Below are 15,338 nucleotides of genomic sequence, written 5' to 3'. Positions count from 1 at the left end.
CTAGCTGGCATTATTCTGTATTCATTGTCAAGTTTATTGAGTAAAGAGTAACTGGTGATGATGAGCCATAGACACCAGAGAAGTGGGAATGATGTAAATCAAAACAGTAAGAAGTAACTAAATTATTTGATGATAATCCTGATAGGAGTTAAAGGGAAAAAAATGTGACACTATATGTGTTAAATTAAACACAGTGAAATGCTTTAAAATATGTAGTTATATAATACACATCTTTTAATTATAAAATGTTAAAATTATTTTTAATAAAATAATAAAAATAAGCGAATATCTATCTGCCAGCAAAAAGTAAAAGTCTCCAGTTGCTAGAGCATACTGCTAGGGAATGTGTTAGCAGGCAGGCTCAGCTGCTCCAAGACCATCACTCCTGAGAACAACACATGGTTTAGCACCACTACTGACCGAAGAGTTACCTTGGCCATAATAGAAATAAATGTCTCAAGGGTCTTGGGAGAGTTTTTAGGTTAGCAAAGTGTCACTGTGCCCAAACTAAAACTCTGAAATAATCCTCAGAAATTCCCAATATTTATAGTCTAATGTTTGTCACAGTTCCTATTCCACATGTTCTTATCCTTAGGCCTCCTAAGGCAGGGAGAACATGGTCTTCAGTTGTGTTTTGGAATTACCATCTCACTATTTCACTTGTCCTTGCCTTGTCTCCTATAAGGAAGAGCTTCAGCAGACTTGCTGTTCTCAAAGTCTTAAATCAGAAGTTAAGTAACAGGTAGGGAGTTAAGGAAAGGCAAGTAAAAAGGAACCAATATATATCCCACATAACTGGGATATACAACTGAGACTCATGGACATAGATAAAAGTGAAATGGTTACCTGATGGAGGGAGTGGGAGAGGAAGAGAGTAAAGAAGGACAAATATATGGGAACGGAAAATGATTTGACTTCAGGTAATAGGCACATAATGCAATCCACAGTTCAAATGGTATAGAGATGCTCACCTGAAACCTGTGTACTCTTATTGATCAGTGTCACTCCATTAAATTTAATTTCAAAATTAAAATAAAAAACAAAAAGTTAATCAGCAACTACTTATTTTCCTGGATTTACTATACATGAATGAGGGGCACTTGCCATGACTTAATTTGTCCCACTCTTGAGTCCCGCTTAATAGTTGGACAAAGCATATAAGGCTATGCCTAACTTCTTTTTCTTCCAACATCTCTTTCTCTCTCTCTCCTTTACCTTGGAGCTCTTTGACATCATCTGAGAACCAAAAGAGTCCCTTTTAATTTTTCAAAATAGGTTATCTTCCCCTCCAATCAACCAACTTATTTTTCTGAGTAGTTTCTTAAAAATTATGTTCATTTTCTCTTTAAGAAATTTCAGATTACTTACTATTACTGGATATAATTCTAATGTACAAGGAACGTTGACCAGCAATACAAAATATTTGCCTTATATTTCAGCAAGAGGAGCAAGGCAATAAATAATAAATGCTAAGCTGACCACAGTATTTAAAATTTCAGTTTTACCTTCCCCCATCTTGTGACATTATTGATTTCCCTTGCTCAGCTTTTTATTTTCATAGCACTTGTCATTTTCTGAGATATAATGCGCTTATTATATTTATTGTTTATTGCCTGGCCCCTCTTGCTAGAATATAAAGCAGAGGTTTTTATCTTGTTGGACTCTGTTCTGTCTCAATGATAACTATATCTAGTAATAGCAAGCATTCAATAATTATTTGTTGAATAAATGGATGAAGAAACATGTGCTCATGAGACATAAGACTTGCTTCTCATTAAAAAGTTGACAGAGAAGCAAAGGTTTAAAGTGAGGAAGTTAGCTATCTATGTGGACATCTGAGAGAAGAGAAACACAAGAAAAGGGAACAAAAAAACACAGTCTTTAAGGCAGGAAGGTTCTCAAATGCTGGAGAAAAGCAAGGAGTTCAGTATGGCTAAAATAGACAAGATAGAGAAGTCAGCAGGCTGCAGGTGTAAGTACCAGGAGTCATGATGGGGAGGGGGTGTGCAGACATGGAAAATGTCATTCTTTTGGACAAAACTTCCATGATGACTCAGAGAAACAACATTAGGCTGGATAGAACATTATTTGGACACTAGTGGAGTTTTTAATGATGTGTCTGAAGAAAATATTACTGCAGTCTGAACAACTCAGTTGACAAGCCAGCTGCCTGATCTCTGAATCAGCATGGTAATATTAAACATGAATCTAACAAAACAAAAAATAACACATTCCTTATTATTTTTTTATCATTGTTCTAAGTCTCAGAATTCTTGCCAGGAACAAATGAAAATGTATCCTTTAAACCCCAGAATTGTCCAGCCTGCTCTCTACCAAGCCAATCATTTGAAAGGAGAAAAAAATACACAAAAAATCAGCAAGTTACCATGAAGGATAAATTATCACAAGCAGGATTCCTGCTTCTTTTTTATTAAACATACTGTTATAAATGTCTCATATGTGTTATTATGAACTTGTATTTCAATCTACATATCTAATGATTCTGACTGTTTCTTCCAATGTACACTGAGGTAGCAGGAACACTTTCATTCTCTCCCTCTCACATTTGCTCAATCCTCTGTAAATATATTTTTCTTTGGAAATAACATTGCTTTAGAAATATGTTCAAAGGTAATGATGTCTTTGTAGTTTTTTAAAATAGCTTTATTTTGAAAATTTTTAAAAATATGTCAACAATTAACATTATATAAACATTAACTGCAATTACAGAGTCAACTCTTTTCACATTTATTATTCTCTCATCCTTGTAAACACTATATTTGAGTCAGAATTGAGATTGTGTTCTTTGGTTTTTTTCATATAGCAGTAAATAAAGCTTTTAATGTGATAAAATCTTCATGTTTATCTTTTTTGATAGATATATAATGTTCTTTCAAGACAATATACAACAGTTATCTTAATTGTTATTAAACATTCCCACTGACCTAAAATATTACTAATATTAATTTTTGCTTTAGTGAATTATTTGTTATGTTCATTTTTACCCTTTGTGTGGGAATTTCTTTACTGAATCAGTTATACTTGTTGCTCAAAACCATGGATCTTATACACCAATTATAATAGCAAATGCTACAAAATAAAGAGTTTCTAAGATAAGAATCAACAATAATTGGAAAGGTAGTTTTACTAATAATAACTGACACTTGTATAACACTCCATGAAGGCCAGGTACTTTCTTAGTCTTGTACATGTTAATCAATATAATCCAACCATAAGAGAATTATTATTAAGTCAACTTTATAGATGAGTACGCTACAGATCAAGAGGTTATATAATTTTCCCTAATGGTACAGTGAATGAGAAACTTGGAATTCTATTTCAAACAGTTTGACAATTGAGTATTCTCTTAACCACTATGCTGTGCTGCTATGAGCAATTAAAATATCCCATTGTTTTTCAGATTGCTTCTTTTTACAGGCAATTTTTCTTAATATAAACATTACTTTAGCCTGAAAAAGGTGCCAAATTATTTTATTTTTCAGTCAACAAATTTTAATTGAGAGCTCATTAAATTGATGGCCTGAAATTTATTATTATATTTTCATTCACATGAGTTAAGTGGCTATCTACTATTAAAAGTTGTAATGCTGTGACATTAATCTTTGACTTTGACATTAGGCTAAAATCTGCCTTTCAAGTTCATCTTTTAGCCACATCTATTTCAACTTCTCTAAAATTGTGCATGATCAATAATCTTATAATCTTTGTAGGTAATAATTACATAGAATCACTATTATAATGTTGATAATATAATTAAGGAATGATGTGGATTTATTTTAGTATATAAATATTTGCTTATTGTTACATGTGTAATATTTTAGATGTATTTTGGAGTGATAAACTTCTTGCTTGTTTTTACAAAAAAAGACAACTAAATATTGGTATTTGCACAAATTCTCTGGTATTTAAAAAAAGTATGACATTAAAATGGGTACTTTTGGTTCATTTTGGAGTTTTCTACACTTATAGATACTGTAGTAGTGGGTAGCAAAAACAACAATTTCCATTTAAACACCCACCTCTTTCCTTCTTCAACTTTTGATGTTTGCATTGCCTCTGAAAGTTCCATAACAACAAAGCAGAGGGGTGAGGAGGTGACCAGCCACACATGTCTCCGGGTCAAGAGAGCCAGGATGGCCAGGCCGGCTCTGGGGCCAGAAGCCCCCAGGAGGAGAATGGCACAATCTTTTTAGAAGTACAGAAAAAAAATGTTTCCTTTGAGCAAAACTAATAGAATGACATCTAATGTTTTTGGATCAACTGAAGACCTCAGAATATACCTAAAAGGGCTAATTTTCTAGAATGGAAAAGAAGTGGCATCTTTGATGAAATAACACATGTGCAGACCAGACATTTTCAGAATGGTTACCTGGTGGAAAGACCAGTGACCTTTTTGGATCCCCAGTTGCTGCCACTTTACCTTTGGCATACCCAAACAACCCAAGGACCATGTGTTCTGGAGTGAAGGAGAAGACCCAAAATTGAACCTTTAAACAGCAAAAAGCACCTCACCCAGAAAAAATGCTGGGTTAGAAAGGTGACTGAGAGAAACAGACAGTGCCCAGGAGTGGAGCCCATGTGCCATGGTGACAGCCGGGAGCTCAGCCTAGGCATCGACTTCTCTCTCTTACAACATAGTCTTGAACCACCAGGAGACCAATGTAGCATCTCCTTCTACTAAGAAAACTTGCTGCTCTGTGTTGCCTGACAAAATATTCAAGAAACAGTACTTCAAATACTATAGTTTCTTTTAGTCCAAACCAGTGAGGGTAGGGAGGGGTCTGCCATATATCCTAGCTGCTCAGGAGCCATTGCCATGGCGAAACCCGCAGAAGACCTGCCTTCCAGACTGCTAGAGACACATCTCCATGGGGGTAAAATGTGACCCGCTGGAGTACACTCATTTGATAGATCCAGATGTGCAGGAACTCTAAGATGGGAGTATCCAGGGCAGGGCTAGGGGGTAGGTGCAAGGCCACAGCTATACAAAGTGAAATCTTCCAGTGTCCTTGTTGGATCAGCCATCTACCAGCTAAATGGGTATCTAGAAATCAACAACACAATAGTAGCACAGTTTAAAGCCTTCGAAAGAAAACCTAAAACAACCTTTCCATTGCTGTGGGACAGTGGAGTGAGACATAAGCACAAACACTAAGTGAGGTAAAAGGGGCCTCTGGATAACCCACTCTCTCAGATCCTAATGCCATTAGCTTTTCATGGGTGTAGTTCCCTTTCCTGGAACCACCGCTATTAACCTCCAAGTGCCTCCCTTTCACTTCAGCTCCAGTGTATTGTTCCGCTGTCTTTTCTTGAACCATCTTGATTGCTTTTCCTTGGAAGCTGCCTACAAAACCAAAAAGTTCCCAGTCTTAAGTTTTATGGGAAGATTCTGAACCCTGATCCTCTCAGGTGCCTGATTATCTGCCATCCAAACCCTTGGCCAGCCAGATCTTACAGAGAGGATCTCTGCTTCTCATTCACAAGGGACTGGGTTTGGTGTCTTCACAAGCTGGTTTTTCATGTGAATTATTTCCTTTTTTCTCATTAGCCTAAAGCAGGGGTCCCCAAACTTTTTACACAGGGGGCCAGTTCACTGTCCCTCAGACCGTTGGAGGGCCGGACTATAAAAAAAAACTATGAACAAATCCCTATGCACACTGCATATATCTTATTTTAAAGTAAAAAAAAACAAAATGGGAACAAATACAATATTTAAAATAAAGAACAAGTAAATTTAAATCAACAAACTGAAGAGTATTTCAATGGGAACTATGGGCCTGCTTCTGGCTAATGAGATGGTCAATGTCCGGTTCCATATTTGTCACTGCTAGCGGTAACAAGTGATATGACGAGCTTCTGGAGCCCTGACGCGTGCATCCTGCATCACCGGAAGTAGTACTGTATGTGAGCGATGCCCTGCTTTGTGGCGCCACCACATACAGTACTCCAGGAGCATCCACAACCTGTGCTCCTCTCACTGATCACCAATGAAAGAGGTGCCCCTTCCAGAAGTGCGGTGGGGGACGATAAATGGCCTCAGGGGGCTGCATGTGGCCCCCGGGCTGTAGTTTGGGGACCCCTGGCCTAAAGTCTAGGCCTTTGCTCTTCACTATGAATGTAAACAATTCCCTTCACAAGCTACAGTCTTCCTATAAATAAGGCTCACTGACTTGTGTAAAACTTTAAAATTCTACCCAGATATATCCAGGTAGTGAGGTAATTTGAATCCTTTATGTGTCTTAATTTATTTCTGTGGGTGTAGTGAAGAGATGCTTGAGAACTGTGGGTTCTGAGGTTTGAATTACTATATTTAATAATATCTAAAGAGCCATTCTAAAGTAACAGCTTTACATAAGTGACTATTGACTCTGGTGTTTCTGACACCTTTCTAGAAAAGAAAAAAGAAAGTCAGTTGTTCAGGTACCTGCGGAAGTAAGAAAAGTTTGCTTAGGCCACCTTTTATGTAGTTTTGCAGAACCTCTGGACCATATTCACAGTTTCCAGAAAACACTTTGAGAGTTTAGGCCAAGAGATTACGTAGTTTGGCCATAAAGTCTCAGCTGGGACCAGTTCCATGATATTTCCCAGCAGAGATAATGGGCTGACAAGAGTTGTGTTGCTTTAATCTGTCTGGCAAAAGTTTCTCCCGTGGCACATTGAGGGGATCTGCATGTCGCTTTGTCAACCCAGGTTTTCCCTTTGCATTGCCCTGCTGACTCTGGTGCCAAGAAACACTCATTTCTTGGGACTCAATCCAGTAATCCTGTCTCCATCCTTCAAATGGAAGCTTATAAAAAAGTTGTATGGAATTCAGAGCATTTTTCCCCACTAAAAAAATGTCATAAATGAGGGTTAGCTCTTAAGTCCAAACACACAGAAATGTTCTAATGGTAGAAGTGAACTACTATTTACAATTATGTTTTGTTTTGTTTTTCAATATGCAAGAAAATAATTTTTTAATTTCTAACAGGATTGTCAAGAAGAACCCTAACATTGTAGTGCTGGCCCATGGGGCATTACCCTACCTTTACTGTTAGCCAAATAGAAGAATTCTTTAGTTTGGTTCACTGACAGGAATTTCTGGGCTATAGATGGAGGAAAACAGAAATGGGAAGAGAGGCCTGAGGGAATGAGCAAACCATGAACTCTAGACAGCAATGACTAAACTCCCCACCTGATTTTCTCCCCCTTCTTTCACTCACTGAGGCTTTAAGAGTGGGTTTAAAGTATGCTCTACACATTGGAAAATTTGTTAATCTTAGGATCCTATTCTCAACCTTTAAACTGCATTGAAAAATTACCAGCCTGGCCTGACTAGGTGGTAGCGTAGTGGATAGAGTGTTAGACTGGGACGCAGAGTACCCAGGTTCAAAACCCCGAGGTCACTGGCTTGAGCTCGGGCTCATCCAGCTTGAGTGCAGGCTCACCGGTTTGAGCGTGAGGTCGCTGGCTTGAGCATGGGATCATAGATGTGACCCCATAGTAGCTGGCATGAGCCCAAGATTCCTGGCTTGAACAAGGGCTCACTCACTCTGCTGTAGTTCCCCAGTCAAGGCACATATGAGAAAGCAATCAATGAACAACTAAGGAGACTAAAGAGCTGCAACAAAGAATTGATGCTTCTTATCTCTCTCCCTTCCTGTCTGTCTAGCCCTCTCTTTGTCTTTCTCTCTCTGCCTCTATCATACATAAAAGAAAGAAAAAATTACCAACCTCAATTTTTATTAAACCTTAAAACTATTTTATGTGCATTTGGTACCAATGTCTTTCTAAAGCTATACAAAAAAAGCAAACCTATGCCTACATCACAACTTAATTTCCATGGGAACATTTTTTTCACAAGGCAAAATTGGGTATAATAGTTGAATTAAACTTAACAAATTATATTTTAAAAAAATAATAAAGCAGAGAGCATGAAAAGAAATATTGAAGTAGATGTTTTACTTCATCTAGGAAATAAATACCCAACAAGACTATTTTATCTTAAAACTCAGAAGTGGGATAATCATCACAGGGATATGTATTTGTGAGTTTATTAAAATTAAAAGTGAAGTGACATTGTTTTCTATCAAATTAAGTCTAATTGACTGATTATTTTGACAATTAGAGCAGGCTTTCCAAATTAGGTTATTGGTGGTTATTTGCTAGAATTTTATTCAGCTACATATGTAAGTCATAGTTTAAATTATAAAATAAAAGCATTTTGTGACATTTTATATTGATAAAAGGATAATTAAATTAATAATATTTAAATTTTCCTAAATTTCTTAATTATATTAAATGGTATTTTAAATTTTTTAATTACAGTTTGCATTCAACATGATTTTGTATTAGTTTCATTTGTACAGAATAATGGTTAGATAATCATGTACTTAAAAGTGGTCCCCCCAATATCTCAACTACCTACCTAGCACCACACATAGTTATTAAAATATTATTGAATATATTCCCTATGCTGTACTTTATGTCCTCATGACTATTTTGTAACTACTAATTTGTACTTCCTAATCCCTTCACCTTTTTCTTCTAATTTCTCTCCCCTCTGACAACTATTAATTTTTCCTCTGCATCTAAGAGTCTGTTTCTATTTGTTAATTTTTTTCTTTAGATTCCACATATAAGTAAAACCATATGATTTTGTCTTTCTCGGTCTGACTTATTTCACTTACCATAATACCCTCTAAGTTCATCCATGCTGCTGTAAATGGTAAGATTACATTATTTACGTGTGTGTGTGTGTGTGTGTGTGTGTGTGTGTGTGTATATTCCACAATTTTTTATCCACTTCTCTATTGATGGACACTTGGGTTACTTCCATATCTTGGCTATTGTAGATAATAATGCAACAAACATAGGGGTGTTCTAATGCTTTACTTCTAACAAAATTAAAAAGAATTTATTTGATTTATAAGCTGATAATTAAAATTATTTTTGAATAATGATTACGATGTGACCTTTGGCTTATAACTTAGATGACTAAATAATTAAAGATGTTATAACAAAGCATCTCTCATTTCTATCTCACTTTGTGTGAACAAGATTTTTGGCATGCACGCCTATACAATAGGAAATAGGATAGAAATATTCTAAATAGAAATAGAGTAAAATGGAAAAATAAGAAGTTAATAGTCAAAATTTATTTCAATCTAACAATAAGTAATAGTCATCCAGTACAATATCTGATTAAGGGATCCACATGGCTAGAATATACAATTTATATTAGTGAGAAATTATTTTCAAAGAAAATTTGTTTCTCATGTTTAATATTTACTAGGATTGTAGTAAATATATACAGTTTTGATAAATAATATACTGATAATACCTATAATAATAACTTAATCCAGAAAAATATATTACTACACAGAACTTTATAAATAAAAAAATTAGATAAATTTTAATAATTTTTATTATCTTTACATTTTTTATGTTTTATAAATTTATTTTTTAATATTTAATTAAAAACAATATTTATAATATTATAAATATTTATAATATTATAAATATTTTATATTACATTATTTTTATCATTTTATAATCTTTGGTTACAGAAATGTATGGCAGGGTGGCTATTAAAATATACTGAAACATAAAACACCAGTATAAAATTGTCTGGGGAATTAAAAATAAAATATAAGATAAAGAAAAAACAAAATCATGTAAAAGTTTTAACTGATATAAAAAAAGTTTATGCGTAATTTAAACAGATGATAGTGGACCACAAATGATTACAATATTTATATTTTATTGAACATATTTTTAAGTAATATTACAGTTTTGTTTGTTTTTCTTTCACTTAGAGGCAGGGAGGCAGAGACAGACTCCCACATGTGCCCCAACTGGGATCCTCCCAGCAAGCCCACTAGCAGGTGATGCTCTGCCCATCTGGGCTGCTGCCTTATTGCTCAGCAATAGAACTACTGTATTTCAACACCTGAAGTGAGGTCATGGAGCCACTATCAGTGCCTATGGCCAACTTGCTCAACCTGTGGCTGTGGGAGGTGAAGAAAAAGAGAGAAACAGAAAAGTGAAAAGGGTGGAGAAGAAGACAGTCACTTCTCCTGTATGCTCTGACCAAGAATCCATCCCAAGACTTCTACACACCAGGCTGATGCTCTACCACTGAGCCAACTGGCCAGGGCCCAGTTTTGTTTTGTAAATGTCAGTCTTTATAATACATTTTTTGTCATCTTGCGCAGATAAAAAATTTTAGATTTAGATTAAATATATGTGAGGAGTTATGTGCTTAATATAATTTTTAAGTAATACAAAAGTTTGAAGACCACAAAGTATAGAAGTCAATTGTGAATGCTGAGAAAATATTGTTTGTGCTATATAATAAGTATTTTAACGTGTCTACAAAATTTGTGATTAAAAATTACAATGATAAAGTTTTGTAAAACACTTTAGATTTATTCTTCCATTCCAAAAAATTCAAACTGTGATATTAAGTTTTGCTTTATTAAACTATGTATTTTTATACTTAGCCATTTGGCCAAAATACATGTTTGATGCATATCCAAAAATTAGAATTATTCCTGGGTAAAGTAATATAGAGACTTCTTAAAAGTCATTACTTTTTATAAGTTAATTTATTCCATATTAAGCTGGTGGAAAATAAGGGTATTTATTTATGGCAGTATAGGAGTGGAAGGCAGGTAGCTGAGATTAGTCAGAGTGAAGCCAATATAAAGAGTCTAGTGAAAGAAAGAACAATAAAGTGAAAGAGTTTTATATTCACTCAGCAAGCATTTGCCAACTACCAAAGGCTAGCACAGGGTATTATTAACGTTTATTCTGTTTGACTGACCTTATTGTTATGTGTCAATTAACAGCAGTGATATGTCCTGAGAAACATGTTGTTGGGTGATTTTGTCTTTATATGAATATCACAGAGTACTTACAGAAACCTAGATGGACTAGCCTACCACATACCTAAGCTATATGGTATATATAGCCTATTGCACCTAGGCTATGAACCTGTACAGTATATTACTGTACTGAATACTGTAAGCAGTTATAACACGATAGTACCATATTTCTGCATGTATAAGGCACTCCCATGTATAAGACCCATCTTAATTTTGGGGCCCGGAATTTGAAAAAAAAAAAAGTGTTACATAAAGTTATTGAACTCAAGTTTTATTCATCATAAAATTCATACAACTCCTCATCACTGTCAAAACTCCCATCCATCAGCTTGGCCTCATCTGTGTCTGATGACAAATCCCTACCTTCAACAATGAGTGCAAAAACAAGCATGAAAAAAGCAGGAAATGCAAGTTAAAAAATCTACAACCACTGTATAAAACACACCCAGTTTTTATACCCAAAATTGTTCGAAAAAGGGTGCATCATATACATGGGGAAATACAGTATTTGTATATCTAAACATAGAAAAGATACAGTAAAAATTGCTGTATAAAAGGTAAGGTGTGTGCAGAGGCAGAAAGAGCATGGGCAGGTGGGGGGCAGGTTGGGTGAGGGCTCCTGGGTTCCCCTCTTTCCCAGTCCACTTCCCTCCTCCTTCACCAACTCTCAGCCAATTTACCTATTTCAAGAACCCAGAATTAGTGGTAAATTCAGCATCATAGTTGGGTTCAGCCTTTTCTTTGAACATCATATACAAACTTTTCACTTATAATCCATGATAATCCTGAGACCACCTTCTTATATTTGATCTGTCACTGACCGAAATGGTATTATGCATCTTGTAACTCTATGTCACCCATAGTTTATCATCATCAGAATTTTAATATCTTACACATCTGTAATTTTACAGTTCATCAAGTGTTGTCAGTTACAGCATCTTTATTTCTCAATCTTTCAAATGCTATACAAAGATGTATGTCAAGAACAAAATGTGCCTGATCCATGGAAGTGCCTGTCTCTCATCATATTATATTTTTAAACTAACTCTTTTTTTTTTTTTTTTTTTTTGCATTTTTCTGAAGCTGGAAACAGGGAGAGACAGTCAGACAGACTCCTGCATGCGCCTGACCGGGATCCACCCGGCACGCCCACCAGGGGTGACGCTCTGCCCACCAGGGGGCGATGCTCTGCCCATCCTGGGCATCGCCATGTTGCGACCCTCCTGGGCGTCGCCATGTTGCGACCAGAGCCACTCTAGCGCCTGGGGCAGAGGCCAAGGAGCCATCCCCAGCGCCCGGGCCATCTTTGCTCCAATGGAGCCTTGGCTGCGGGAGGGGAAGAGAGAGACAGCAGAGAGGAAGGCGCGGCGGAGGGGTGGAGAAGCAAATGGGCGCTTCTCCTATGTGCCCTGGCCGGGAATCGAACCCGGGTCCTCCGCACGCTAGGCCGACGCTCTACCGCTGAGCCAACCGGCCAGGGCTAAACTAACTCTTAAAACATAAATATTTCAATTTTGTGGGGGCCTAGTTATATTAACATAACAGTGTGGATCTTTTTTATTTTCAGAATTTCATTAAAATAGATTTTAATAAGCCAATCTCCCTTGGAAAGCCAATTAGATGATGAATAATTATTAACAAAATGTGTTTATATTGCTTAAGCTAAAAATAAATAAAAGTATTCATCAAATAAAGGTCTTTTTTCTTAGAGAATATGAATTAATTGGTTTCATATTATAGATGTTACATAAACTAAGACACAATAAATTCATGTTACATGGGTGTTTATATCCAAATGAACTATCATTTTCTTTGTAAAAAAAAATCTATAGATAGCTATAAAAAGCAAAAGTTAAACTTTTAAACAATAGAGAGGTTATCTTCTAATTTTGTTTAAAACCCTGTGATAAATTTTATTTCTTGTTTTCTTTAAAAAATATATAAGATAAAGCTTTGGAAAACATAATGTTTCCTGGACTACCATGAAGAGATTTGAAAAACCCATTTATATGAATCATTATTTTTAAAAAGGAAAGAGATATCAAGAATATTGGTCGATTTCACCAAACTATGCAATTTATTTTGGTTTCCCATGTAAATATTTAATATTGATTAATAACTAGAACCAGTGTAGCCTCAAAGCACTATTTTTCAAGTTCCTAGAAAATTTAAGAAAGTAGATGAAAGAATACTGATTATTTTAGAAATGATCTGGAATTCATTATTTTATACTGAAAGTAGTTAATACGTTACAAAAATAAATGGTTAGCAGTTTGCTTTCACTACCCATCAAATAAAATAAAAACCAGTGACTCTGGAACCAAAGCAGAGTTCAAGGAATCCAGGGCTCAGACCCCATTATTTCCTTTCCCTCTCCACACCGTGAGGGCAAGCCAACTGCCCAATTCAGTCTTGATTCCACGTTTCCTGCTCATTCTTGGAGATGCTTCAGCTACTTCAGAACCATAAGCAACATTTCCAGAAAAGCCTATTGTCCTCCTTTTGCCCATTGTGTTGTCTGCTTCGTGATGGGTTTTTTTTTTTTCTGATTCCCTATGAAATGATCTGTTGTCAAAAGGGCTTGGAAGGGTCATTAAGTTGTTATGCATTTCATTTATATGTCTAATCTAATAAAAAACATAAACTAAGTAAATAAAAAAGTCTCATAGATATGGAGAACAGAATGACAGTTGTCAGAAGGGAGAGGGATTAGGGGAATGGGTAAAAAAAAGTGAAAAGATGAAGGAAAAAATCTTATATTCACAGACAACAGTATGGTGATGACCAGAGGGAAAGGAGGGCGTGTGCTTGTAGAAGAGGGTATGAGGGATACATGATGATAGAAAGGAGACTTGATTCAGGTCGTGAACACACAATACAATAAACAGATGGTATATTATAGAAATGTGCACTTGAAACCTATATCATTTTATTAACCAATGTCACCGCAATAAATACAATAAAAAGTTTTTAAAGTTGCAATTTCTCATGTGGAAAGAAGTATATTCTATGTCTAGAAAACTTAGACATAGGACAGGAACATTTATGAAACATTCACAAAATAAGAATATAAAATTCTAAAAAAATAATAAAAACTATGGTGTTCTTAGGGTATATTCCTAAAATTGGGATAGCTGGGTCAAAAGGCAGTTTGATTTTTAATTTTTTGAGAAATCTCCATACTGTTTTTCATAGTAGCTGCACCAGTCTGCATTCCCACCCTTTTCTCCACATCCTCGCCAGCACTTATTCTGTGTTGTTTTGTTGATGAACACCATTCTGACTAGTGTCAAGTGATATCTCATTGTGGTTTTAATTTCCATTTCTCTAATGATTAGTGATGTTGAGCATTTTTTCATATGCCTATTGGCCATCTGTATGTCCTCTTTGGAGAAGTGTCTACTCACTTCTTTTGCCCATTTTTGATTGGACTGTTTGTCTTCCTGGTGTTGAGTTTTACAAGTTCTTTATAAATTTTAGTTATTAACCCCTTATCAGAACACCATAGAACTGTTCCAAAAAGAGAAATGCACCCCCATGTTTATGGCAGCATTGTTCACAATAGCAAAGATCTGGAAACAGCCTAAGTGTCCGTCAGTGGACGAGTGGATTAAAAAGCTTTGGTACATATATACTATGGAATACTACTCAGCTATAAGAAATGATGACATTGGATCATTTACTATAACATGGATGGAAATTGATAACATTATACTGAGTGAAATAAGTAAATCAGAAAAAACTAAGAACTATATGAATCCATACATAGATGGGACATAAAAATGAGACTCAGAGACACAGACAAGAATGTGATGGTAATGGGGGGGGGGGGATGAGAGGAGGAGAAAAGAGAGGGAGGGGTGGGAGGAGGGTAGGGGCACAAAGAAAACCAGATAGAAGGTGACAGAAGGCAATTTGGCTTTGGGTGAGGGGTATGCAACACAATCAAATGTCAAAATAATCTGGAGATGTTGTCTCTGAACATATGTATCATGATTTATCAATGTCACCCCATAAATATTAATAAAATAAATAAATAAAATAAGAAAATATATACTAATGAACAAAGTGACCTGAGAAACAGAATAGAGGCAGAGGCGGGGGTCACAGGGACCAGAGGGACAGCTGTCAGAGAGAAGGGGGATGAAGGGATGGGATCAGAGAAGGTGAAGGGATAAGTGAAATTATATATACATTATTATACAGAGATACAGATTCCAAGATGGTGATGAAATAAGTGGAAGTTCCAACTGCCACCTGCAGGACAAAATTGGATTACAATTAATTTAAGAACAATCATTTTGAAAAGCCAACTTTGGACTAAACTAAGAGGAATCTATAGCCAAGGATCACTGAAGAAGCCACACCGAGACTGGTCAAAAGGGTGGAGATGTGGAAAGGGCTGCTCTGAGTGAGCAGCAGCTGAGGGTCTGGAGGGACTCTCACTGA

The sequence above is a fragment of the Saccopteryx leptura genome, chromosome 1, assembly GCF_036850995.1.
Source record: "Saccopteryx leptura isolate mSacLep1 chromosome 1, mSacLep1_pri_phased_curated, whole genome shotgun sequence".
NCBI classification, from domain to species: Eukaryota; Metazoa; Chordata; class Mammalia; order Chiroptera; family Emballonuridae; genus Saccopteryx; species Saccopteryx leptura.
This window is presented reverse-complemented; position numbering follows the sequence as displayed.